Source organism: Hemitrygon akajei, chromosome 20 (genome assembly GCF_048418815.1).
Source record: "Hemitrygon akajei chromosome 20, sHemAka1.3, whole genome shotgun sequence".
In the NCBI taxonomy this organism is placed as follows: domain Eukaryota; kingdom Metazoa; phylum Chordata; class Chondrichthyes; order Myliobatiformes; family Dasyatidae; genus Hemitrygon; species Hemitrygon akajei.
The window spans coordinates 20597181-20609559 of NC_133143.1; the positions used below are offsets into that span (position 1 = coordinate 20597181).

Sequence of the window (12379 nt, forward strand, 5' to 3'; positions counted from 1 at the left end):
AATAATTGATTTGCACATAAAACCCATAATTATCTTACAGCAATTGTTAGGTGTAGAAGTATTTAATTGAATGGATAGAAAAGGGAAGCATGGTCATGGACAAAACACAGTTCATTGTAAAGTTAGCCTCAACAATAACTGTGGGAAATTCTGTGATTAATCATCTCTGACAGATTTTTACTGTACAGAAATGTACTGTACAGATTATAGAACTCACTACTGGGGAAAGCCTGTTATTTTGCACCATTGGGGACAGCCACACTGAAAATAGTTGCTCCTGGTTTAAATAAAACTGATGAATTATAAGTAGCAGTAGTTTCAGAATTGTACAAAGAAGGTATGCTTCCATCCCATCCTGTTCATGCAGCTTCAGTCCCAGATGATATGGATGACTCAATACAGGTCCACAATCCTTATCCGAAATCCTAGGGGCCAGTTGCATTTCGGAAGTCAGAATTTTGGGGATTTCAGAATCCCTCCTTATTGGTTCCAGGACCCCCCCCCCCCCCACCCCCGCGGATAACAAAAAACACGTATGCTCAAGTCCCTTATTTAACCTGTCTCAGTGCAGATGGACTTTAGGACCTAGCAGAGTTCCAGACCTATATACTTTAAATCATCTCTGGGTGTAAATAGTTGTTGTACTGTATTGTTTAGGGAATAATGACAAGAACAACAAAAGTATTCAATAAAGCATAAAAATATACAGCTTCAAACGAACCGAATCAAATACATGGTAAATGACTTATTGGAATAAACGTAGAATGTCACTGTCACTGTAAAACTTCAGTAACTTGTCTTTCTGTTTCTTTAAATCATATACAGTGGTAGTTCCCACACCATATTCTTCAGTAAGACGCCGCACAGACACACCACGATCAAGCTTCTGCAATAACTCCACTTTCTGTGTTATTGATAATGATAGATGCTTCCTTCTCTTTTTCTCATTGTTACCCATACGGGTATCTGCAGCTCTTTTTGACATTTTCACAGTGAAATTAAACACAAAGTCAACAGTGAACACAAAATATCAGCAAGCAGCAAATGCACGTGTAACCAGTACGAGTGCTGAGCCACAACTGACGTCTGGCGGCCTCTGCTAGTCCTGCCACGTCACACCTGAGTGCCGTCAGCTGTTGGCAAAAAAAAACTTTGGTTTTTGGAACTTTTTGGATTTCAGAATTTTGGATAAGGGATTGTGGACCTGTACCTGCAAGACAAATAGTGCTTAACAAGAAATAGTGCCTTATTTAAGTCACTCATGTCCCAGGAACAGATGAGAAAGAGTGAAAATCAAAAGAAAACTGCAGATACTGGAAATCTGAGAGAAAATGTAAACATTCTCAGCAAATGAGGCAGTATCGGTAGGAAGAAAGAACAGTCATAGCTCTGAGTCTGTAATTCAGCAGAACTGGATCAAAATGTCTGAGGTGATAGTGACCTCAATATGGTAGAAAGGTTTATTCATAAACAGTAAGAGCTTCAATCTATGTAGGAATAGGGTAGGCGTGGGACTTCTGATGAACTGATAACAAAAAACAAAGAAATGGCAGGTTATAGAATCATAGAGAAGTACGGTACAGAACCAAGCCTTTCAGCCCATCTAGTCCATGTCAGAAACAATTTAAGCATCGACCTACACCAAGACCATAGCCCTCCATACCCCTACCATCCATGTACCTATCAAAACTTCTCTTAAACTTGGATATCAAGCTCCCATGCACCACTTGTACTGCCAGCTCATTCCAAAACACTCATGACCTTCTGAGTGAAGAAGTTTCCCCTCATGTTCCCCTTAAACTTCTCACCTTTCACCCTTAACCCATGACCTCTGGTTGTAGTCTGGTATGTAAAATCCCTTTTTTTTTCATTCTTCATTATGAATAACTGCAAATATCCAGAAGGCAACGATAGGCTAACTCCCAATAACAGAGAGGTAAAATTCCTAATCAGAAGGGATAAAGTATTTGAGAAACTCACTGGCCTATCAGCACACTAAGCTGCTCGGCCTGTGCAATGAGTTGTTAATGGTAAGATGGTGGTTCACCTCCCTTGCTCTTCATAAACTTACTAATGCAAAGCAAGCAAAATCTTCATTTATTTTCTGGAATTCACCTCCTCTGACCCCAGTCCTGGCACTTTGTAACACAACAGAAATGTCGTGCATCTAAAGGCATTATTAAACACAGTAATTATTTTTAAATATCGCAATGGAAGGACACATGCTTTGAAAAGCGAATTTTAGCTCATTGTATAAGACATTATGATTTTTGTGAGCTATTTATTTCTGTTGTACTGCCAGATTTATCTTCTCTATTTTCAAAATTCTGATTTCAGATTGACAGTAAAATGTACAAAGGTTTTCATCCTGATGTGCTTCATACATCATATTATGACTGCACTTGAGAAACAAAGTGCAAAGTGCTTTAGGATGCCCTGAAAAGCAATGCAGCAGTTACAATACAAATACAGTTTTCAACAACAGATGAGCTCAAGTATTGTTATGAAGGAGTTGCTGGTCGTGTGACAACTTGATGCTCAAAACCAGGTTGCTAACAGCTTGTTTCAAATCGGATAGTTGCGAGGAAGGTGGGTGAAGTTGGTGGCTAGGGAATGGAGATTGTACCAGGGATAGATGTAAATAGTTTCCCAATATTTATTTGGAAAAATGTCTTCTCATTCAGTACTATGAAGCGCCCAAATGTTACTTTGTCTGCATTTTACTAACTAATACCCAGGCAGTTTGAAGAATTGAGGATACCTTATTTCCACTCTGGTTTTGTGCATTGCGAGATGCAAGGACAGTGGGGACCACAGACTCTCATAGGTGGGGCAGATAGTGCCCAAAAATTCAAGTGGGTGGCTAGTAGCTGAGGAGTCTAAATCTTCCTCACTAATATGCAGGGTTTCCCTTTATTCCCAGTGAACGGATTCAATTTTCTTGTTCTGGAAGTCATTTCCGTCAATTAAACTTCAAATTTCAAACATATAAAGATGTTAAAGACACTTTAATACATATAATAAAGGGGAGATTAGTACATTGAAAAAGGATCGGAGCAGAGCCCAAAATGCGACCTACTCCATTTAGCGCCACCAAGAGTCTCCGGATTCAATTTTCAATACAATCCTGAATGTTCCTCCTCGACTTTGAGTGGTTGTGGGCCGCCAGAGGTTCATAGGAGTTGGCGAGGATCTTGCATTTCTTAAAATAAATTTTGAGCACATTTTTGAATCCTTTCCTTTCTCTGCCTGACCAAGCCCAGAAAACCAAGTCTCTTGTTGGACTAGTGAATGATGAGGCCTGCCCAACATGGCCAATTGATTATTACTATGCTGGGTCTTGATTGTATCATTACTAGGTATATTGCCCTGGATGAGACTCTAACATTGATTTGCTTGTCCTTCCAATGAATTTTAAACTTGTTGTGGAGATGATGGTGGTAGCTATCCATCCATTGCCTTTGTCTCTCTCCCCCCCCCACCCGTAGGCCTTTGTCTTCCCCACAGGCCTTTGTTTCCCCCGCCAAGGTCTTTATCAGTCCCAGTCTCAAAAGCACATATGAGGGTAGGGATTACTGCTGCCCAGCAGACCACAAGTTTTATGTGTTATGTAAAGTCTTCATCTATAAATCAGCACACACAAAATGCTAGAAAAACTCAGGAGGCGGGGCAGCATCCATGGAAAAGAGTACAGTCGACGTTTCCTCAGGACCGGGAAGGAAGAGATGTCGGGGTAAGAAGGTGGGGACGGGAGAGGAAGAAGTGCCAGGTTGATAGGTGGTAGGTAAATGGGAGAGCTGGAAGGGGTGAAGAAAAGAGCTGGGAAGTTGATTGGTGAAGGAGATAAAGGGCTGGAGAAGGTGGAATCTGATACGAGAGGACTGAAGTCCATGGAGGAAAGAGAATGGGGAAGAGCACCAGAGGGGCGTGATGGGCAGGTAAGGAGATAAACTGAGAGAGGGGGAGCAGGAATGGTGAAGAGATGGTGGGGCAATTACCGGAAGTTCGAGAAATCGATGGTCTTGCCATCAGATAGGCCTGTTTATACAGTAAACCAATAGCTTTGCTGTTGCATTGAATAAAGTGGCAAATTTCATCATTGATTAAACAATATAGTATCAAATGGCATGTGGCTATCTGATTTGGACCATTCAGACTTTGTACCTTAAACCCTTCTGCCTTTACTTATATTGGTTTTAAGATCATAGGATATAGGAACAGAATGAGGCCATTTGGTCCATCGAGTATGTTCCACCATTTCATCATGGCCGATTCAGTTTCCCCCTCAGCCTCAAACCTCCTGCCCTCTCCCTGTATCCCTTCATGCCCTGACTAATCAAAAATCTGTCAACCTCGGCCTTAAATATACATAAAGACCTGGCCTCCACAGATGCCTTTGGCAAAGAATTCCACAGATTCACCATTCTGTGGCTAAAAAAAAATTCCTCCTCTTCTCCGTTCCAAAAAGACACCCCTGTATTGTGAGGCTGTGTCCTTTGGTCTTAGACTCTACCACTGTAGGAAACATCCTCTCCACATTCACTCTATCAAGTCTTTTCACCATTCAATGGATTCCAATAAGGTCACCCCTTGTTCTTCTGAATTCTAATGAATACAGGTCCACAGCCATCAGACGCTTTTCACATGACAAGCCATTCAATCCTGGAATCATTTTTGTGAACCTCCTTTGGATCCTTTCCAGCTTCAGCATATCTTTTCTAAGATAAGGAGCCCCAAACTGCTCTCAGTACTCCATGTGAGGCTTCACCAGTGCTTTTATAAAGTTTTAACATTACACCCTTATTTTTCTATTCTAGTCCTCTTGAAATAAGTGCCAACATCGGATTTACCTTCCTCACTACAGACACAACCAGCAAATTAACCTTTAGGGAATCTGCACAAGGACTCCCGAATCCCTTTGCATCTTTTTGTATTTTCTCTCCATTTAGAAAATAGACACCCCTTTTACTTCTCCCAAAGTGCATGACCAACAGTTCCCAACGCTGTATTCCATCTGCCACTTCTTTGCTCATTCTAATTGTAACAAGCCTCTAGCCTCTCTACTTACTCAAAGTTACCTGCTCCTCCGCCTACCTTCATGTCATCTGAAAACTTTGTAACAAAGCTGTCAATTCCATCATCCAAATCATTGACATAGAACATAAAAAGAATCAGTCCCTGTGGAACATCACTAGTCACCGAAAGCTAACCAGAAAAGGCTTCCTTTATTCCCCGTCTTTGTCTTCTGTCAATCAGCCACTGCTTTATCCATGCTGGAATCTTTCCTGTAATACCATTGGTGCATAGCTTCTTAAGCAGCCACATGTGGCACCTTGTCAAAGGCCTTCTGAAAGTCAAAGTATACAACATCAATCGATTTTCCTTTGTCGATCCTGCTTGTTATATCCTCAACGAATTCCAACAGGTTTGTCAGGCAAGATTTTCCCTTGAGGAAACAATGCTGACTATGGCCTATTTTATCACGTGCCTCCATGTACCCTGAGACCTCATCCTTAATCATCAACTCCAACATCTTCCCAACCACTGAGGTCAGACTAACTGACCTAAAGTGTCCTTTCTTCTGCCTCTCTGCCTTCTTGTAGAGTGGAGTGCATTTTCAATTTTCTTGTCTTCCAGAACCATTCCAGAAGCTAGTGATTCTTTAAAGTTCCTCAGTAGTGCCTCCACAATTTCTTCAGCCACCTCTTTGAGAACCCTGGGGTGTACCCTCTCTGATCCAAGTGACTTATCTACCTTCAGACCTTTCAGTTTCCCACGAACTTTTTCTCTAGTAATGGTAACTTCTCACACTTCATGATCCCGACACCTGGAACTTCCATCATACTGCTAGTGTCTTCCACATTGAAGAGTAATGCAAGATATTTATTCAGGTTGTCTGCCATTTCCTTGTCCCCCATTACTACCTCTCCAGCATCTTTTCCAGCAGTCCAATGTCCACTCTCGCCTCTCTTTTACACTTTTATGTATCTGAAGAAACTGGGTATCCTCTTTAATTATATTGGCTAGCTTACTTTCATATTCCATCTTTACCTTAATGATTTTTTAGTTGCCTGTTGGTTTTTAAAAGCTTCCAAATCAACTTCCCAGTAATTTTTCAAGACATACAAATCTGCTGGATGACCTCAGCAGGTTGGGCAGCATCCGTTGAAATGAGCAGTCAATGTTTTTGTGTTTACTCCCAGTAATTTTTGTTTTGGCTTTTATGTTGGCTTTGACTTCACTTGTTAGCCATGGCTGTGTCAACTTGCCTTTAGAATACTTCTTCCTCTTTGGGATGTACATATCCTGTGCCTTACAAATTGCTTCCAGAAATTTCAGCCATCATCCCTGCCAGTGTTCTTTTCCGATTGATTCTGGCCAACTCCTCTCTCATGCCTCTGTAATTCCCTTTACTCCACGGTAATACTGATACATCTGACTTTAGCTTCCCCTTCTCAAATTTCAGGGTGAATTCGATCATATTATGATCACTTTCCCCTAAGGGTTCTTTTACCGTAGGCCATCCAATCAATTCTGGTTCATTGCACAACACCCGATCCAGAACATTTGATCCTCTAGATCCGCAATGGCAAGCTCTAAAATCCGCAAGTTCTAAAAAGCCTTCTCGTAGGTATTCTAGAAATTCCCCTTCCTGGAATCCAGCACCAGCCTGATTTTCCCAATCTACCTGCATATTGAAATCCCCCATGACTATTGTAACATTGCCCTTTTGGCGAGCATTTTCTATCTCCTGCTGTAATTTGTAGGCCACATCCTTACTACTGTTTGGGGGTCTGTATATAACTCCCATTAGGGTCTTTTTACTGTTAGTTCTATCCACAATGATTCAACATTTTCTGACCCAATGTCACCTCTTTCTAATGATTTGATCTCATTTTTTACCAACAGAGCAATGTCGCACCCTCTGCCTTCCTGCCTGTATATCCTTGGACATTAAGCTAACAGCTGTAATCTTCTTTCATCCATGATTCAGTGATACCTACAACATCATACCTGCCAATCTGCAACTATGCTGCAAGTTGACCTACACTATTCTGTATACCGTGTGCATTCAAATACAATGCCTTCGGTCCTTTGTTCACCCTTTTCGATTATGTCCACCTCTTGCGTTGCAATTCACCCTATGACTGAAATCTTGCCCTATCAGCAGCCTCTCCTCACTACACTTGCCTCTCTTTGTAAACCAGCTAATTCATCTTCAGCCTTTCCTGTGATACTTCTTGCACTGAAATATGTGCAGGTCAGGACACTAGTCACACCATGCTCAACCTTTTGATTCCTAACTTTGTCTGAGGTCTTTCCAACGTCTGCCTCCACAACCTCTCCGTTAATTGTTCTGGTACTCTGGTTCTCGTTGCCCTGCAACTCTAGTTTGAACCCAACCAAGCAGCATTAACACACTTCCCGCTAAAATATTAGTCCCCTCCAGTTCAGGTGCAAACCAGCCCTTCTGTGCAGGTCACACCTTTCCTAGAAGAGACCCCAATGATCCAAAAATCTTACGCCCTCCCTTCTAACAACTTCTTTGCCACATATTAAACTATATAAAATCTTCCTAGTTCTGCCCTCTCTAGCACATGGCATGGGTAGCAACCCTGAGATCATAATGCTGGAGGTTCTGCCCTTTACTCCCTGAACTCACTTTGCAGAACCTCATCACTTGGCCTACCCATGTCATTGGTACCTACATGGGCCATGACTTCTGGCTGTTCATCCTCCTATTTAAGACTTGATTCAAGATGTTCCAGACCCTGCCACCCAGGAGGCAACATACTATCCAGGAATCTCATTCTCGCCAACAGAACCTCCTGTCCGTTCCCCTAACTAGTGAATCCCCTGTCACCACAGCGTACATCTTTTCCACCCTTTGCTTCTGAGTCACAGAGGCAGATTCAGTGCCGGAGACACGGCCACTGTGACTCCTGTTAGGTCATCGCCCCCAACAATATCCAAACTGATCTACCTGTTGTTGAGGGGAATGGCCACAGGGGTAATCAGCACTGGCTCCCTAACCCCTTTCCCCTTCCTGACTGTCACCCAGTTTCCTGTGTCCTGCACTTTGGGTGTAACTACCTCTCTATATGTCCTATCTACCACCTCCTCAGTCTCCTGAATGATTTGGAGTTTATCCAGTTCCAGCTCCAATTCCGTAACACGGATTGTTAGAAGCTGCAGCTGGATGCACTTCTAGCAGTTGTAGTTGTCAGGGACACTGGAGGATTAGCTAATCTAGTTAGTTAGCTTTCTGCTGTCTATAAACTCCACACTTTCATCTCCAACTCTTATCTCTTCAAAAAGCCACTTTCACGAACAGCAGTTTCACTTTCTTATATCGTTTATCTGTTGCCAGCGTATTGGTGACGGAACTTATAGCTTTCTATAATTCATTCTCCACCCCTTTCCACCAGCTTTACGTTTATCAAAATTACTTATTACAAAACCGTATCTATCATGAGTCAGATGATCTAACCTCTTGCACTTTGAAAATTTGTGAAAAGCAAGGTGAAGTTGAATTCAGAGAATTTCTATTCATTCAGCTTCCCATCTATGCAACCTGTCATTTTTTTCTGTCCGTTTTGGCTCAGTATCTATTTCCCTAGCAAGGCCCTTTGTTATTTTTCATAAATTTTATAACTAAATGTTATCCACGAAAAGCAATATATACAAAACATAAGCAGTGCAGGAGCATCTTACATTCATTTGGTCAATACATTCAGTAATATAAACCCTGTTTTAAAACAATAGTGTCTTTTGCCACTCGTGGGTGCCTGGTGTGATACACTATTTCACTGTTTGAGAGGCTGGTGAAATTGAAATGATGGGTGCATAGTTTCGTTTAGTATGTGGTCAGGGTTACCACATTAGCATAGCAGTTAGTGCAACACATTTACCGCTCAGGATGTTCCAGACTTTAACGAGTTAGTTCCGGAGTTACGGTATTGAATGCCAGCGTTTTCTCCCACAGTCCAAAGACATATCGGGTGGGTTAATCGGTCACTGTAAGTCGTCCCGTGATTAGGTTAGGGTTATCGGGGTGGTGGAGTTGCTGGCTGGCAGGGGTGGGTTGAAGAGCTGGAGTGGCCTGCTCCACATTGTATTGCTAAATAAAATAAGTAACGCTTATCTTTTCACTGACACTGTACCGTTCTCCCCACTGTTCATGGTGTTGTTAAAGGATTATAAAGTCAGCCCAACCAGTAACTGGTGTGTAACGATTCATGTACAAGGTGTATTTTATCATTCATTAAATGAAGCTGCTCTTGTTTAAAACAACTTGCAAAGATCCAGAAAAAAATGTAATGCGCAGCACGCAGAATGACTTACTTCACATTTCATTTTTGAGGTTTTAAAGTTTTTCACAGCTTGCTTGAGATGGAATCAATGCTGTGGCTGCCTTGATGGCAATGAAATATTTCTTTGTTGAAATCCATGCCCTCAAGGTTCTGCAAATCAGATCTTGCAGGAAACTTGTCTCTGCTTGATGCCTTTTCAACATAAGCACCTTTGTTTCAATACCTTTGGGTAGCCATTCTACCTGTCTGCAGTGAAGCCATTAATATTGGTGCTCACAACTACAAGCATTGAGGCCTGGTTCAGTCGATCATTGATGAACTTAATTATTAATTTACCATTTTAAAAATGGGAGTGTTAATGGAGGCAGACACAGATAAGCTTTGGTAAAGGCTTTGTTTACTTAAAGGTTGAGGAGGAGTCTTGCATAACTATGAATGGGAAGTTGAGAAAGAATTTTTTCTTTGGAGTAAGTAGTGTGTTTTGCCCAAAGCTACATTTTAAACTATGGATTCAGAGATTCAAGATTCAAAGTACATTTATTATGGAAGTATGTGTACAATATACAACTCTGAGATTTGTCTTCCTCCCAGACAGCCAGGAAGCAAAGAAAAACCATGGAACCTGTTAAAAGAAGAAAACATCAACCCCCCCACCCCCATACAAAAAAATTGCACAAACAGCAAAAAGGCGGAATACTGTATAAACCACAAAATCAAAAGGAATATTCAGTTCAGCTCAGTGTTCATTACCTGCAGGCCACCTCAATTCAAACTCACCCAAACTAGCAACAAAAACAGGAGCGACCAGAAGAACTAGAAACAAATCATAAGAGTCTGCAGTCCACAAACCATGTCAATTAAACATTGCTTTAGTACCATCCTCTGACGACTTTGAGAGATAGAGAGAGAGAGAGAGAGAGAGAGAGAGAGATCATTTGAATGCAAGGACCTTCCCTCGGGAACAGCAAACAAGAGGGAGAGACAGACTGTCACATGCGTACACCTTCCTCTGGCAGCAGGGAGTGAGAGGCTGGTAGACAGCGTTGGAACACCCACTCGCCCTCTGCATCTGCCTCAACAATTTCCTCGGCACCTTAATCAGCACGAGATAGAATCAATCATGCGTTCACGCCCTGTCTCCTGGCATCCTGGCCTCTGGGTACTCGCTGGCAGAATTGTCTACTGCACTTCGGGGAACCTTACCTTCTCCGGGTCCTGCTGTGATTGTGCTTTTCCATACGTTGCTGCGTTGAGGATCAACAGAAGACTTGCTTTCAGTGATGTTCAGAAATCTGTGGAATTCTTTGTCACAGGAAGCTGTGGAGGCCAAGTCTTTACGGATATTTAAGGCAGAGGTTACTAGAATCTTGATTGGTCAAGTCATGAAGGGGAGAAGGCAGGAGATTGGGGCAGAGCGGAATAATGGATCAGACATGAGGAAATAGGGGAGCGGACATAATGGGCCACATACCTAATCCTGCTCCTATATCTTATGGTCTCGTGGCCCATGCTGTACGCTTTGTTAGCGGCCTCGCAGAACCCTCCTGGAGTCAGCAAAGTGCCGGATCACTCAATTGGTCTGAAAACACACTGCCAGAATGTAGATAACAGGCTCCCAACAGTGGCAGAACCATATCTGAAGTAAAACAAAGACATTAAAGAAGTGAAGGGAGTTGCTTCGTGACCTGTTTTGAGTACGCTGCCTTTGGTAGTGTTGTTCGCTGGCGCCATCTTCTTCCAGATCCTCTGTATGCTGCTTCTGTAAAGTGTGTCAGAGAGCCGTGGCATAATGTAGATGGAAACAAGCACTCTGCCTCAACTTGTCCATACCCACCATTGTGCCCACTAAGCTTGTCTCATTTGTTCCCGTTTGGTGCTTATCCCTCTAAACTCGCCCAATCTATGTTCTAATGCAAGTGGCTTTTGAGTGTTGTTATTGTCACTGGCAGCCTGTTCCATATGCATGCCTTCATCTTGGAGGAGTTGCCCCTCAGGTCCCTTTTAACCCCTTTGCTTTTCGCCTTAAACTTGCTGACATTTGGAACAAAACTCAAACTGTTGGAGAAACGGAGTGGCCTAGACAACCTCCAGAAGGAAGTGAACAGTCAGTGTTTTTGGTGGAGTCCCTTCATCAGGGCATTCATAGATGTGAATATTATTGTCAGAAATTCAAAGAAAGAAATTAAGATTTCCAAACCCGCCACCACTTCCCTCTGAAGCAATCTTATTATTTGGTAGGTTTCCATCTCAGAACATTAGTAGGAATCAGAACTTTTTAAGCCTTGGGGCCATGTATTTTATATGAATTAGGGGTAGTTTTGAGATTTTCTTGTGGTGTTCACAGCTTCCTTTAACATACTCTGGTCTGAATTTTTATTTCATGGGTAAGTTTTGTGAACTGCAAAGAAAGGTTGACTTGGAGTGATGATACTTTTGAAGAGTTGGGTATTTTTGCCTCTGGTGTGCATGGGTTCTTTTTGCATGCAACATTCATATTTTTTAAATGCCCCACAGCCATTGTCTAGGATTTCCTCTCAACTAGCCAGTTTGCATGGTTTTTTTGGTAGCTTTCAAACTCACTGATGGGCTTAAACTAGTATTATTAAATGATATTCCAATCTCTGCCTGAGGTGGGGATTTTATTGACCCTCAGGGATTCCAGGATATTATAGCAGAGATGCCCTTCCACAGTAAACCATTTGTCAACAGTGTTCTCCCAGAGAAATGGGAAGACATGGTATACCTTTCCAGGTCAGTGTCAATGTAAAGAAAAGATGGAACACCCCAGCTGTTTCCCTCCCCAGATAGTCACAGCTATCAAGAAGCTATGGTTCTTAGGCATTTAATTGTTTCAATAAAACCTCTTGATTGATTTATGTTGCTGCACATCGAGAAAAGAACAGTACAACAATTTGGGTAATTCTTGCGAGACTGAACCAAAAGATGCTTATGGGGGATATAAGAAGGGAATTTAAAGCACAAAGTCTGTCTCGAGGTGATGTCAGTCTTGAAGAATTATAATAATGCTCTAACTTGTACTTGATTGAGAGCTCAGAGTTGAAACA

General features: G+C 42.1%; 1 protein-coding gene across 7 annotated transcripts in view; it reads left to right on the forward strand.

The window, feature by feature from the left end:
- LOC140713623 (F-actin-uncapping protein LRRC16A-like) overlaps positions 1-12379 on the forward strand; it is a 328263-nt gene that overhangs the window by 107875 nt on the left and 208009 nt on the right. The gene's annotated exons all lie outside the window — the stretch shown is intronic.